Source organism: Buteo buteo, chromosome 9, assembly GCF_964188355.1.
Source record: "Buteo buteo chromosome 9, bButBut1.hap1.1, whole genome shotgun sequence".
Lineage (NCBI taxonomy): Eukaryota > Metazoa > Chordata > Aves > Accipitriformes > Accipitridae > Buteo > Buteo buteo.
This window is the reverse complement of record NC_134179.1, coordinates 1,313,409-1,328,603: the sequence shown is the minus strand read 5'-3', so window position 1 is coordinate 1,328,603 and position 15,195 is coordinate 1,313,409. Positions and strand designations below refer to the sequence as shown.

The 15,195-nt window shown below is 43.3% G+C and overlaps 1 long non-coding RNA gene across 1 annotated transcript in view; it reads right to left on the bottom strand.

Annotated features, from left to right (window-relative positions):
* Window positions 1–14,305, bottom strand: part of LOC142034886 (uncharacterized) — a 50,013-nt gene extending 35,708 nt beyond the window's left edge. Inside the window, exons 1-2 of the long non-coding RNA XR_012651763.1 lie at window positions 14,025–14,305; window positions 2,127–2,269 (exon numbers count right to left, since the gene is read on the bottom strand). This is a non-coding gene — a long non-coding RNA (uncharacterized LOC142034886). The remainder of the gene's footprint in view (window positions 1–2,126; window positions 2,270–14,024) is intronic.
* Between the last annotated feature and the right edge of the window lie 890 nt (window positions 14,306–15,195).

Here is a 15,195-nt window from a genome sequence, read left to right as displayed (position 1 = left end):
AGATTGGTTTCTGGGGCTGATTGATAAAGTCTATCATGCAGCATGAAACAGTTGGGAAGAAAAATAATGGGCCATCTGGTTCTTTCTAACTGTGAATATTTAGTGAGAAAAGCCTATTGAGGGTTTTTCCTGATTAATTTGTAATTATAGAAACTTGGGTTTAGATATGAGTATCGCTAGGTCTTCCCTTTGTTAAGCAAGATTGTCTGACCAGTTAATTAAGGCAAAGGTACATTTATGGGGTATCGCAGGAAGCCACAAACATTCCTTTCTGCCTGAGTGGCGAGCTGGACTGTTCAGGCAGTCTTGCTTAGCAAAGGGAAGACACAGTCAAAGAACCCATTTCAGGAGTTCACTCTTCCTGGTAGCAAAACCCCATGAATTAATGATTGGATGGGAGGCAGATAATGCTGGGATTGGGGTTTTAGTGTGTTTTCATGTATATTTCATAGACCTGTTTGCTTTTTGATCTTTAAAGCTCTTTGATTATTCTTTTTAATCCTTTCTTCCAGATTTTCTTAAGTGCCAGTTGCAGCCCTGATTTCAACTTGTAGGCTGGAGCAGGTAAGCCATTCTTCCACAGCTAACAAAGACACACTACGCAGAGGACAAAAGATGATCTTTAGACATTCTTTAAATTTGTGACAGTAGCACATGAGGTTCAGTGATCTGATGGTGGAATCACCTCAACTGTCTGCTGGAAGGGACTGGTCACTTTATGTAGCTGAGAAATGCAAAACAACTCAGAGGAAAACTGCAAATGTTGTTGTCTCTTTCAAATTTACTTTCATAATGTAAATTTCTGCAGAAAGATCCTAACTGTACACACAAATGTACAACAAACAGTCCCTGTGTAGTGGTATAAGTGATTGCTCACCTAACAGCGCCACCTAAAATTTCTTCAATTGCTTTACTAATACCCAGTTTGCGGCAGCTGCTTACCACTCAGACATGAACTTGGCAATTACAAATGGAAACAAAATTTCCATTTTGCCCCTGGATAGGGTGAACTCTGAGCAAATAGGAACTCAGTAGCTGTGTTGCACTCAGCCTCAGAGATGCAAAAGCAGGAGGAATTACCAAAATCAACAAGAAACTAATCTCTTTAATCCTGGAAATTTTTTAAACAAGTTTAAATAATTGATACACTGTCAGAAGCAGCCTGAATCCATGGAGGGGAAATTAATATTAAATGAGAATACTTCTCCCTCTCTGTATAGGAAAGGATGGCAAAGTCATAAAACAAGTCCTTTGCACACTACAATTGGCATAAGGTAGGTAAAATGCTGGTGAAATGGCTCCAGTTGCTTCTTCACTCCAGATTTCAGACACAATCCGACCACTGGTGTGGTGAGGAGAGAAGAGGTTTCCCAGCTCTGCCAACTTTGTTCTTACAGGAGATAGGAACCAGGAAATATTGGAAACAAAAGGAAAGAAACTATCTGAAAATCTATATTAATGGTGTTCCTCTGTGACCCTGAGCTTTATGAGTATTAATGTTTGGCAGCACCCAACTTGTCCTCTCTCCTGTGCTGCCCCCGCTTCCAGCTGACAATTTCTGGCTTCCCTGCTCCGTTCGGCCTTCTGCCATGTGCTGGGCTGAGAAGTGACTGAGACACCCACCACACTGGCACCACCGTGTTGCAAATCTGTTGATCGTGGCATTTGGCCAACCACTGAGAGACAATCAAAGCCGATGGCTCCAGATTGCCTTGCGATAGTTTCCCAGTGATGATCCTTCAACAAGATACGGTGCAGCTCTCTGAAGCCAGGAGGATCACAGGAAACACAATTCATTAACCTTGCCTGGGGCAAGGCTGGCAACACATGCAACTCATAATACAAAATGGCAGTTAACAGTGGAAAGTGGAGACACAACCGCAGACAGAGCATGTACGACTGTGCTAACGCTTCACTTTTTCAGTCATGTTAATTCAGATTAAATAAGGCATTTATGTCCATATCTACAATGGTATTTAGACGCTCAAATGCTGCTGAATTCAGCATCACTTTGTTACCTTTGTGAGCCTGGGTCTTAAGCCTTATTTCTGCAACTTAATGCAATATGCTTAATGCTGAGAAGGTCACTATCCATATCAAAGTTGCTACATTGCTCACTCTCTTACCAGTCATGATGCTGCTCTGTCTTCGTATATGGTCCTCATTGCAGTAGTATCTGAAGCTTTTCATGTGAGTTAAAAGCCAGCAGCTCTGTCTTTGTCTCACTCTTATCACCCATTCAGAAGCAGGATCATTATCTTCAATACACCTATAAAAATAAGTACTGTGAGATTAGTCAGGAAAAAAGCAGCCTCTCTCTATGGTAGGTAGCAATGCCAGGTCAGACTAGCAGTTATAAAATGCAGCAGAAGAGAAAGGAAGGAAACATATATCACTGCAGAATCCCAGCCTGATGCTCAGGAGACATGCTGGAACGTTGCCTTGGAGGCTTGTGCCAAACGGATGGGTTTTGCTAGGACAGTGAGAGGGATTGTGCTAAGGGTAATGCTTCCCTTAGTATTTAATGTAAATAGTTTTATTAACCTGCCCCCTGAGGTACCTAATAAGGATCATGTCAGAGAAGAGAAGCAATAAGGAAATGAATAACAACTTACTGTATTATATATGCATGATGATAATCAATACTACTTTGCACTAAAATAGCAGTTGGCATCCAAAAATCTCTAAAAAAAAGCAGTAAGAATTCATTCATCAATGACCAAGTCTTTAGAGGCACTTCAGTATTATTGCATGCTTTGTTCAGCTGGGGGACTTTTGGGACCACAGGGAAAAGACAAGACTTGCCCAAAGACACATAGCTCACAGCTGACAGGGTTGCAAAAAATAGCCCAGGGTCCTGCGTTCAAAGTCTCATAGTGATTAATGCCTAGTGGAAGCCATTATATTCATACCACTTAACAAAGGCCATCAGCTTTAAGTCTGCGATTCCTAGATCAAGTCCAGTAATTGTGCTTTCTTTAGTGCTGGTCTCTTGAAGAACTAAAGATGAATTAGATGGCAGAACAAGCCATGTGTTAGCTCTGATGGTTGTGACCAATCACTCTGAAAAGTGTCCCTCAAAACGGGATTTCTCTTGGGTTGGGAGGCAGTATCATACATTGCCTTTAAATCCACAAAAGACATGCAGCACGGACAATGCAATAACAGCAGTATGGAGCAAGGCTGTCAGAGAGTGATCTGGCAAACCGTAATTGATACCCAGTGGCAATTTACAAGCATAGGCAGCCACTCTGGTATATTTGATTCAACACAACACTGATGCTGCTGACTGCTGATTGACAGCCTCCTCCATCATGCATGGCAATTGCTGGGAGACTCTGCAACCATGTGGTTCTTGCTGCTTGCCATCAATCTCTATTGTAGGAGGCTCACAGTACATGCACAAGATCCTTGTGCTAATGGAGAAATCAGCTCCCAGGTCAGAAAGGAAACAACACAGAACCTGCCACAGGTAACAGAGACTGACATCACTGGGGAAGTCACCAAACCGGCACTGAAAAATTGTAAAGAGCCTTAAATTCTCCAGCAACAGCTGAGCAACTGTGCTTTTGGTGTAGCTCTGTGCTTCCCTGAGGGTTCCTAAGACACCATCTCACACACATCCATTAAATGGGCTGTTATTACAGATGGCAGGGAGACGGAGGATACTTGGCCCTGGGTTGAGAACATTATTATTTCCTGATCATTAATACATTGAGTGGCTTCTTACAAGCTGATATATTGCAGAAAAATGTGAAATACATAAGGAACAGGGCAAAAGTTCACTGTAAAAAATTTTTCACCCAGGGACTGATTCCAGGCCATGTAGTTTATGGGATGTCTTAAAGATACAAGGGTCTGTTCTGTAGACACATGTAATCTGCCCAAGTCTCTCTCCTATACGTGGACACCAGTGCACGCTTCATACTGGAGATCAGCTTAAGTGCTGAAATAGCTCTTCTGGGACACACTTTTTGACTGCAGAGTTTCCAGTGCTTATAGATATACTGTGTCTGGCAATATTTGGTACTTTTTTCTAAAATGCCTTAGCTCCCAGAGTCATCAGATTACCTGAGAAGTTCAGCTTTCAGGCAGAATAGCTTACAGACACAAACTCTGGAGATTTAAACCTCTGCAGGTAAATACCAAAGCCCTGGCTGCTTCTTCATCTTCTTTTTTTAATTTTAAGATTAGCTGGATCATATAAAAAGCCTGACTCATGATTTTTCAACGCTTCAGGTTAGCAGCTGCAAAGGTCCTTCTCACATAGACTGGCAAGTGCTTCTTAAATGCATCAATTAATTGCAGCTCATGGGTGTCATGCAGGGAAGGACATGGGCTCTGAAGCAACTGTGGCTCTACTCATTTTCAGCCAAAAACGGATGCCCGGCTGTCCTGAAGTGGCACTGAAGTCATACACACTGAAAATCCTGCAACTCTGATAGGAGAATAATTGCCTGCTCTCTCAGTACTAATATATTTTTGGTTTCTGGTTGGCTGCATTTGCATCTGGCTTTGCAGACTGCCTTCCCCTGAAGCGTCTTTATCGGATTTGCTTGGTCTCATGACTTACTGCATTTTTTAAAGTAAGTTCTAAATAACTAAAATAAGCCCCAGGATGGCTCAGTTTGCTGGAGCAAACCAAGGTACAGACAGGAGCATGGGGTAGATCCAGGCAGCCCAGGTGTGACACGAAGAACCTGGAATACACTCCAGGCTGAAAGATATGTCACTGAAAGTGTTGGAGCTCCTCTTCCCTCCCTTGCAGACAAGCAACAGAGCCCTGAGCACAACCAAAGCCCATGGCACAGACACTATAAATAACATTAATGGGGCCACTGCTGGTGACATCAGAGCAGAAATTAGAGAGACTGGCAATGGCAAAGCAGCAGCAAACTGAAATATTTTCACCTCTAGTGCTTTCTGGAAGCGGTCTTTTATCTCAGAGGCAAGTAAGGGTCAGAGGACTCACCCCCACTCAGCCTGCTATTGTGGGACTGTCAGTTCTGTCTCACTTCAGGACAGAAGGAGTTTCTGGGAGCCGTTTCCAATCCCCCACCTCAGACTACAGCAATTTTCATTTTAGGACAACGTACATATTCAGATGGCACAGGAAAAGTGATTTCTGTGGGTATTTTTCACTACACTGTGAGTCACACTGTGGGGTGTGTAGGAAGGAAATGGTGCCAGGTCTTTAATAAAAGCAACGTCACAACACTCCCTGAAGTGGCTTGTCCTCAATATGGTAGGCATTGCAACGCTGCCACCAGAGCACCACTTCTCTATTTCCCACAGCATCTCCTGGGAAGGGAGTAGCCTCCTTGTTGGTTTGTGCTGCTCCAAAATTAGGACACCCTAACCTGCATCTTCTTCTGTCAAGTGGAGCCAGAGTAGCCTGTTCAGGACTTGTCTCCCTTTCTCAGCAAACACCTCCAACAAAATCTTAGTAGCAAAACTGTTTTACTGCCAAGGTGTCATTCTGCTGGGATTAAAACTGCTCCTAGCCTTTGGATGGGTCCTCCTGAATAATAAAGCCTGTGTAATAAAACAGTCTGTTAATTTTACAGCTAGAGTATAAGTATGAATTGTGTAAGAAAGCTCTTGGAAGCAAACCAGACTTCGCTGAAGTGGCCACTAGTGCCTTCAGCATAGCCATGAAATAGCCAGAAAGCTAAGAAAGTGCAAATTGTGCAATGAATACCCCAATGTAGAGTATGCTTCAGCACTGCCACAACACGGCAGAGACACAGGCTTGCTTAATCTAGATAGACTGAAGAGCACAGGAGCTAAGGACAATAGCTAGCAGCTAATTTTCCAGGGTCTCAGGCAGGCTTGTGCTGACCGTACTGAGGGCTGCGCTACTGCAGTTTTGATTTTTTGGTGCCCAAGCTCTCTAGCATAAAGACAGCTCAAGTACATCCAGATGTGCCACATACACAGGCCCCAGCTGCAATATCACCATGGCTTTTAATAGCCTTCTGTGGAAGATAGAAGTGCTGACATGTAACTCCCTCAATCATCTGAGCTCCTCTAGGTGAGGGCGACTTGCATCTCCAGAACCTGATACTGGTTCCTATGTCAGGCTACCAATACAGTCCAAGAAGTGCTACTCCCAGTCATACCACACCAGGGTCAACCATCCACATACACGCTTGCTTCTACATTGGCACATCAATGGCAGACAGTGAAACTCCTTATTACCAGTCTTGCATTGGATACCCAAAAAGGACAGAGTGCCTGGCCTGAGGAGATGGTAACCAAGCTCCCAAGAAGATGGCAGAAACTGCATTCATGCCCTGTGTTCCCCAGGCAAAGCTGTTCTGTAATGCCTCCAAAAGAAGCAGAAAAGAAGTGGGAATCCTGCAGAGCACTGGTTCTACCATCTGAACGAATCCCAAGGCACTCTGTAAAAATTAATGACAAAGGGATAATCAGCAACCTGGCCATTAATTGAAATGGCCATCAATCCTTTTTCTGGAATGAGTTTTCATTGTTTTGAGACAGACTCAGCCTTTTGCAAAATCTGGCCAATGTTCCAAAATCCAAATTCTCTTCTTTGTTGGAAAAACGGACATTATTTGTGTTGCTTCTTCCCGACTCTTCTCTCCCCTGGCCCTTTCTGCTGCAGTTCACGTTGCCTGGCCAAAACTTGGCAGTGCAGGAGAGGAAACATTCATCAGTGGCAGAGGAGGGCTGGCTCTGACCTTTCCTCTCGGCTGTTTACAACAGCTGTCGAGCTGTTTGTTGAAGTCCCTGACAAGCCGTCTCGCCCTTTTCTACAGTCTGAGACTGGGTCATCAGGGATGAAGCTCCTGTCTGCAGACGAAAGCAGATGTTCAGAGACAGAAGGCGACAGCATGCAGTGCAACAGATAGCATCACAGAGTCTGATACACTCCCTAGTGAAGGGCTGCAAGGTGTCAGGGTATGCCTGATGACAAAGAAACCAAGGTCCAAGACTTGATATCACTGAGACATCACAAAAAGATGACACGGAGGGAAAGCTGTGAGGTTAGTGTGTTAGCAGTAATAAATTAGGAAGCGCCAATTAAAAGTTATCAACTTGCCATCTTACGCTTTTAATATACTGTCTGGTATGTTTGGATTAATACTTATTCCTATGACAGGGACTCTGCTCTGGGAGTTGCTCCAGCATACCTTTGTAAGCATAATCCCTGCTTTGAAGAAACTCCTATCCCATAAAACTAGGTAGGTAATGCTTGAAAATGAGCAAGAGGCACAGGAAAGTAAATTATTTTCCATCAGGACAAGAATAAAAACCTGCTTGCCTGTCCCCTAGGTCACTACTGTCTTGCTACTGCTTTGGCACGTGACTCGGCACCAAGAAGAACAAAGGGTTATTCTTCTGTCAGAAGGTTTCTAATGTTTTTGCAGTTTAAAGTAGAGATAGAACACATGGATAAATTCTAATTTCTAGGCAGGTTCAGACATGGGTTTGGATCCAAATGTTACCTTACAAATTCATGTGGTCCAATGCACTCCTCTGCATTTCTCAGGTTAGATTACATAGGTCCTGCAACAAGTACAAGGTCTCTGTTCACAAGTTAAACAGACTTGCTTTATTTTTTCCTCATAGTTTTATGTGCCTGCTGCTGTCCTTAATGCAGGATTAATGCATGCAATGCTTTGTGGTTGGTTTATGTAAATTGCTGGCAGCAAACAACAGTCATAATACACTTTGTTGCAATGAAATGCAGTTTGTAGTGAAATCTATTATAGTTCAAATATAAATTAATTATAATCCCTTCTGCTGTAGTGAACCTTCATGTATAATTAACATTTACTGTAGGGGGAAAAGGAAAGGAAGAATCCCCATCTGAATGTTTCAATGTCAGTAATAATTTCCACTTCCCTAATGTCTCTCATAGGAAGGTATATTACAGTTTACCTGTCCCCCTACACGACACAAGTCACAGCTGTCTTTAGCTGGAGCCAAAAGACACTGCTGCAGCATGAAGAAAACATGAGCAATTTCAGATCATGCTGTGTTCTGGTCTCCAGGAAATATGGACAGCAGCTCTTTCTGTGTCTGCTATAACCAGTGCAGGACTTAAGAGAAAAGAGTGGTAAGAAAAGGCAGCCTTGCGGCTATCAGCAGCTATACCACTTCTGGTAAAGATGTTAGACTCAGGAACGAGTTTCCAGACCCAAGCTGCTGGAGTCCACGTGGTATGTAAAGGCTGATCTTGCCTATGTTCCATAGGCACAATCAGACACCTATGGCCCAACTCGTTGGTCCAGCAAGGAGCTCTGCACACAGCTGCACTCTAACACTCCTGAACAAAATATTTCTACTGCAGTTGAGTTTGCTCAACATGGCAAAATTCGCTGCTCAAACTCTGTAATAATAGCACTGCAATTTACAGGCACTTCATTCAGTCTGGATCATGTGCTTCAAACAGAACTGGTTACTGACTGCTTAAGGACTTCTAAAACCAGACTGAAGGAAGGTGAGAACGGCTCTTGTGAAAATAGGAAAGAAATGTTGATGGCTCAGTGTCTGAATTTGTTCAGGGAATGGGTCAGCATAAACTCTGGGAAACTAAGACTGGTAAATGAAAGTTTGGAGGATCCTTCCCCCTTATGACACAGCCTCCTGCTCCCAATCTCTAATGAGAGTCAATTGCTGCTGATAAATTTTACACAGTAGCTTTTTGCTTGTTCTGCAAATTAAGCAGAAAAATTGCCTATTAAAAGGAAAAGTGGGGCGATTCTTAAAACTTAGTGTAACCTATTTAGCTGCTTAGGTCAGATGCAGGGCAGAATCCAAAGTCTCCTTATTAATTTTCTGCAGGGAGCAGCAGTTTCCACTGCTGAAGCAATGTCTTGCTTCAGAGATCCAGCGAGAGCTGATTTCAGAACCACATCAAAGCTGGTTGGTACCAGAGGGGCTGGATTAGTTCCTCTGCTGATGCTTAGGTAACTGTCCTTCAGTGCAGCACAGTGGTCTCTTCCAACCATTTTCCTGCTGGCTGACTGGTCACCCACACAAGATGTATTTCTTTAAACCAGCAACAAAGACGGGAAATGCCAGGCTTGAGTCTTAGAGCCTCTTTTTAGCCACGACCTGTCACAGCAGCTCTTTGCTTTCCAGTGCCTTTCTGACCCAATCCTGCCCTTCAGCAGTCATCTCCATAGTGACATAGACTGCATCAGGCTTATTTAACCCTGAAGCTGAAACCCACAACGCCTAGCAGAACTAATCTTTTGGGGGACGTGAGCACCACCTCCTGACTCATTTCACTCTGGGGCATAGGATGGCACCAACTTTTACTTACTGCTGGGCTTGGCTGCAATCTCAAAGTGAAAGAATGCAAGCTCAGCCTCAACACACGCAGATGTCCAGGCCTTGTTAAAATATCCCCCCAAAGCTTTCTTACAAATCACAGTTGTATATTCACTTTCCATATCACTCTCTCCCTGAATGTTTATCTCCATTCTCTGTATGCTGACCCTGTACAACTCCCTCAGCTGCATTTGCCTCCTCATGTTCATCCCTCTGCCCTATCACTCCCACACAATGCATATTCATCCTTCCCCATATCCCTTCCTGGTCTGTACAGGCTCCACTCCGCTTGCTTTCTATTCCTCTCCCTCTGCAGTGCTTCACAAAGCAGGGCTCAGAGCTCACTGGAGACCAGCCTGGTAGACCATTAATTCTCTTTGCCAGGACCCATTCCCTCCTTTCCATTATTCTACCTTTGTCATTGCATGATTTTTTAAAAATTCACTCTGGACTGCAGACATTTATTTGCAGTAACAGTCAGAGAGCTAAAGCTACCAGCAAACCAGCAGCAAGAAGCATAAGCAGTTTGTTGGTTGAGCTGGGCTGGAGAGCACCGGGCTGTAGGTTAGGAACAGCTAAGAAGCTGCTGGTCACTCTTTTGTTGCCCTTTTCATCTGCAGTTATCAAAGGTGACACCTTTTTTTTGGTTTTACTTTTAAACTATCTGCTTACTTCATCCTCTCTCCTCTCATTAGCCCCAAGTAGTAGCAAATTTACAGAAAGCTCCAAATTACAAACTTGGCTGTGAGTCCTTCTTATTTCTCCTAACTGGTTCATTTTTCTTTCTCTACCCAGAGCACGACAAGACAGCCTCAGCTCCCCCACACGTTTAAGAGGCCATAAAACACTAGCTTGCCCTGGCGATGCTGCAGTCTCCTCCAACTCAAGATGCTGACCAGTGACGTCAGCATTACCCATCAGTGAGGTCAACAGCTGATAGCTCCTTATTCTTCCTTCCACTGGTTTTGCCAGTAATTGGACCTTATATGTCCTGTCTCGCTGCTGGGCTTCATGCAGAGCACTGCCAGACCTAATCATGAACACACACACACTGTTCCACCGTATTCCTGTATTGCATCCGTCGTGCCTGCAGTCTGCTGCCTTCATCATCCCCCAGCTCCATCTCATCCATATGAATAAGCAAACGTACAGAGATGCCACTGAACTTAATGCAGTTGATTCTGTCTACTCCCCTACTTACTGACCGCAGGACTTAACAGCTCATTTATCTGCTTCTGATAGAGGTCCCTTGCATTTCATTACCTTCATGGGATCCCCACTTAAACTCAAGGTGTGCTTTTCTTCCTGCTCTCCCCTGGGTGTCTGAGCCCTGCTGAAAAGAATTCCAGGTGTCTTAGCTAATCCATGGTATCTCCCAGCCAACCTCATGCTCCTGACACATGTGGGCCCCTTGCTTATCCTTCCCCAGCTGAGAAAGAATTACCTAGAGATTTGCTCAACCCACAATGTGCCTTCAACACAGAACCAAGGCAAAAAAAAAAGGAGGAGGAGGGGATAGGGGAAGCGGGGTAAGGACAAAAATATCAGTAAAGGTAGCCAGAGCTAACCTTGGTCTGCTTCAAAAGCTACTTGTCCTTCAAGAGCAGCATCCAGAAACCACAAAAAATAAATGGTATCTGGACCTGCATAACAACATTAACAGAGTCCCCTTCAGCATTAACAATGATACAGGCATTGTCAGCTCCAGCAGCTATCAGGTCTCGCAGGGATAAACGCAGTGGGGACAGATATTGTTTACATCTTTTGATTCTGGCTGAGTCTGCACCAGCGCTCTGAGACGTCAGAGCCTTTTCACTTTGCATACACACAGAAATTAACTAAATAACCTCTGCTGGCACTGAATAACCACTAAGCCTTGGAGAAAATGTTCTTAATAGACAAGGGGAGGTGGTTCTAGTAAAGACTTTATTGACAGACATACACAGAGGGACTAACACATGTGACACAAATTTATAAATTCTTTCAACCAAAGAAAACAAATTAGAAAAAGTGAAACATATTTTCGGTGTTTTTCTTTTTTAAACCAACCCTTGCTTTTTTCCATCACCAAAATATTTTGTTTTAAAAAAATGCTAAATTGTAATAGAATGGATAACCTCCCCCCTGCCCCAAAACAAATCAATGTTTCATTCAACCTGAAACACATATTTCCTTCTTCGTTTTCCCTCCACCCCCTGGGAAAGTAACAAATGCTTCTTTCCCCCAAAGTGTGCTTTCTGCTTTTCAGCACATTGCTGAATATAAACACTGATTATTTACACAGCTCCATTTATCACTTTTTTTTTGTTAGGGAAACCAATGCATAGCAAGGCAAACCTGTTGCACAGTTAGAAAAAAGCTGCACAGCAAGCTCCAGTGCCCCTCTCTAGTGGCAGCTCTGCCTACCAAGCTAGCTGCTGATTCCTGGCTGTAGCTCTCCCACACACCCTGTATCCACTTGTCACAAACAACGGTCTAGTTTTGAAGCTCATTTGTGGCTCATTTGCAGCTCATTTTCAGAGCCCTAGGAGCACAGGGAGAAAGTGGTCAGTGTTCCCAGGGCACAAGCTAGATAAGCTGAGTTTTCACAAGCGAAAAATGGGTATCTATGGTTTGACAAGGTTAGAGTTAAAACCAGAATATTTTCACTCTGATACTTCTGCCTCTGGTTAAGCAGAGAAGGAAGACTCACTTATGGTCATTCCCTCCTACCCCATTCCCCAGTTTTTATACCTACTAAGCTGTACCAATTGATGAATGCTCCTTCTGAATCTATGGCAGAGATCTGGCAAGACTTTTCTAATGCTCTCCTAGCTCCATGCTACCTGAGCACATTCCTGTACAATCAGGTAATCAAAATCTCACAATTCATGTTATATTTTTGACTACCCCACACGTTAGCACTAATTGGTGAGAGAAGTAGCATAATTCCTGGCAGCCAGTTCTGCTGATTACATAGTATATTACCAGAAGTAGCCTCATATTTGTATCACTTTATGAATTAACTTTATCTGTCTCAGATCCACAGACACAAAACATTGACATAAAGTGAGAAGCAGAGCTTTGGAACCATCTACAAGAATGAGATAACTACTTCACCCTGAGTTTTAATTAAAATGGGCTTAGCCACTTCATTTTATCTATTTTTTTGACAGCCATCTTCCATTTTCTTCCTAAATACAAACTACTCCCATTTTTCAGTGCCATTGTAGGGTCAGTGACCAAAGTACAGAAATAAAAATCACATGACTGAATTACTGCATTTTCCAAACACTTAGCTTTTTATTGCTAGTAGCTAACTGCCTTCAGAGAACATCTGCTTTCAGTTCATAGTGCAATCTCCATCTCAAACTGTAGCTATAACTGTTCCTGAGGAGCCCAAAGAGACAGGCCATAGCATGAAAGACTGATCTACTTCCATCAAAGAATTGTTATCACCTCCTTTTCCTTTTCCCTTCTTCCATTCATGTGCAGCCTTCCCTTCCCAAATTGGCTTCTGTTTCCAGAAAAAGCTGCCACTGCATGGACCTACATTTACCTGTGACCAGCAAAGGAGGATAAACTAGAGGCTGAAGGGAACGGCAGACTTGCAGTAACCTCAGACTATGAAGCCACAAGTTCAAATCTACACATGTGTAATTTAGCCCTTCTCTCTTCTGAACTTGCTGAAATGAGGAGCAGACCTCCTTGGAGGTCTCAGAGAAGCCCTTAAGAACACAGGGCTAACTCTCTCCCTGTCTTCACACTGCAGGTAGACTCCTGAAATCCTCATGGATTTCACTGGAAAGAAATAAGCTGCCTAATGTCTCCTAGTGTCTTTAGCCAAAACTGTCCCTGTCATCATTTTTGAATGGACAGGATATCTGTATGATGAAAGTAAAATACCTCCCAGTTCTGGAAGAGCATTCCAGCTATTCCCTTTTTTCATTCTGCATTATAAACTCAAATGCTAACTAGCCAACTGGCAGCCACCTTCACAAAGAACAGCAAAGCCTTTTCTTTATTTAAAGGTTGTGAATGCAGAAAACAGAATGGCATATGCAGAAAACAGAACAGCATTTCAGTGTAGCATTCCTGACATAATGAGAGAGCTGGCAGTAAATAAAAGACAAGATGAGAATCAATAGCTTGTGAAAGAGAAAAGGAACATCAAAGGAAATGCAAGAATACAGAGAGTGAAAAGGTACAACCCCCCCCACTTTTTTCTTACAGAAACTAAATTTGTAGGGGTTTGGGCTTAATCCAAGGCTGAAAGAAAACTATAGCACAGCTGTCAGTGATTTCACCACCCTTTGGATCAGGTCCTCTGTTTTTATATTTTAATTCAAACTTACTGCCTATACTTGTGAAATAATACATGTGATAACTTTGTTAAGGAACAACAGCAAATCCCCACTTTCCTCCTGAGTTATCAGCATAGCAAAACCAGGCTGAACAGGCTCAACTATACCACTGAGACAGTCCCTAAAACAGCAGTTCACACATCTCAGCTCTGGGTTCTTTCCTGGTACTGACAACCTGTAGCACGAAGCAGGGTCCCTTCTTCGCAGTTCAGTGCTAATTGCAATTAAATGGAAGGTTTGCAATGAAAGCAAACACAGTAATGGAGTTAATTTTAGCAAACCACTAATGAGCAATACACCAGCCTCCTTTTTTACCCTTATGGCCAACCTCCTAATGTGCCTTCTCTTGCTTTATCGAAATCATTAACAACTAACCTGCTGTCCTCCTTTTGGAAAACACATTTCTTCCAGATTCTGCTCCACGGGGATCTGAAAGAGCTTTTCCAATCAACAGTTCATTGAATGAAGTCTCCAGAAATCTGCTGTTGTCCTTTCCATCCTGGGCTGACCTTGAGCTATTTAAACCTAGATGGATTTCAACTCCATAGTCCTACCAGCCTACAGATCCTCCTCCCCGCCCTCCACCTGGGATAAGAGAGGCTTTTCAGAACATGTTAGAGGAGGTCTGCTAAATGATGCATTGAAAAGAGCTGGAGGGAAAAACAACTTTATCATCTTGTGGCTTGAGCAGAAGGGGATGGGGTTCCTCAGTGCTTTAAAAGATAATGAAAAAATAAAAAGAACAGGCAGAGAGTGATGCAAAAGGGAGAATTAATACTTTTTGATGGATGAATAAAAATGGATTCAACAGAGAGCAAGGTCCCAGGAGAGTCCTAGGCACTGTGTATCCAGATTAATTCCATTCTAGGACAACTTTTCCTTGGAATACAAAAGGGTAAAAGGGGTCAGGAGAAAAGCTCTGTCCAGCTCCTGAGGGGATATGCTATGAAGGAGCATGGGAGCAAGACACTGAAGTTACTGTTCAGAATTTAGATTCAGCAAGTTAAATAGTAGAAGTTCTTGTGATAGTTGAGACTGCGGTTCATTCAGTGGTCCCTGAACTGAAGTTTAGCATTTCTGATCTGGATTCTGGTGCAGATGTTTGTAGTAGATGCAAGATGAAACAAATGCAATAGCTCATGAATGCAGTATATCCTTGCAGCTGCTCACAGTCTCCAAGCAGCAGCAGGAACTTCAGTGGTGGGTCTGGGTATGCTGGCAGAGCTGCAAGGGAAGGGGTTATATACATCTTCATCGTTTGGTCTGAACACCAGCGAGCAGCTTTCACAAATGCCATTGCATTCCTCCAAAACTACTGCCTCTGCCAAAACACTTCTAGAAGAGCAATTTATCCACAAACCATCAAAATCAGGAAACTTGCCAAATGCCCCACACAAGGTCACAATGTTAGCTGGACTCTGTGACTGCAAGACAAGAGATCACAGAGAGCAGAAGCCAGAGAAACTGTTCCATTTGCTTGCATTAAGGATCACAATTTGCCTAACCCTGTACGATGGATCACAGGAGGAGACACTATTGAAAGGAA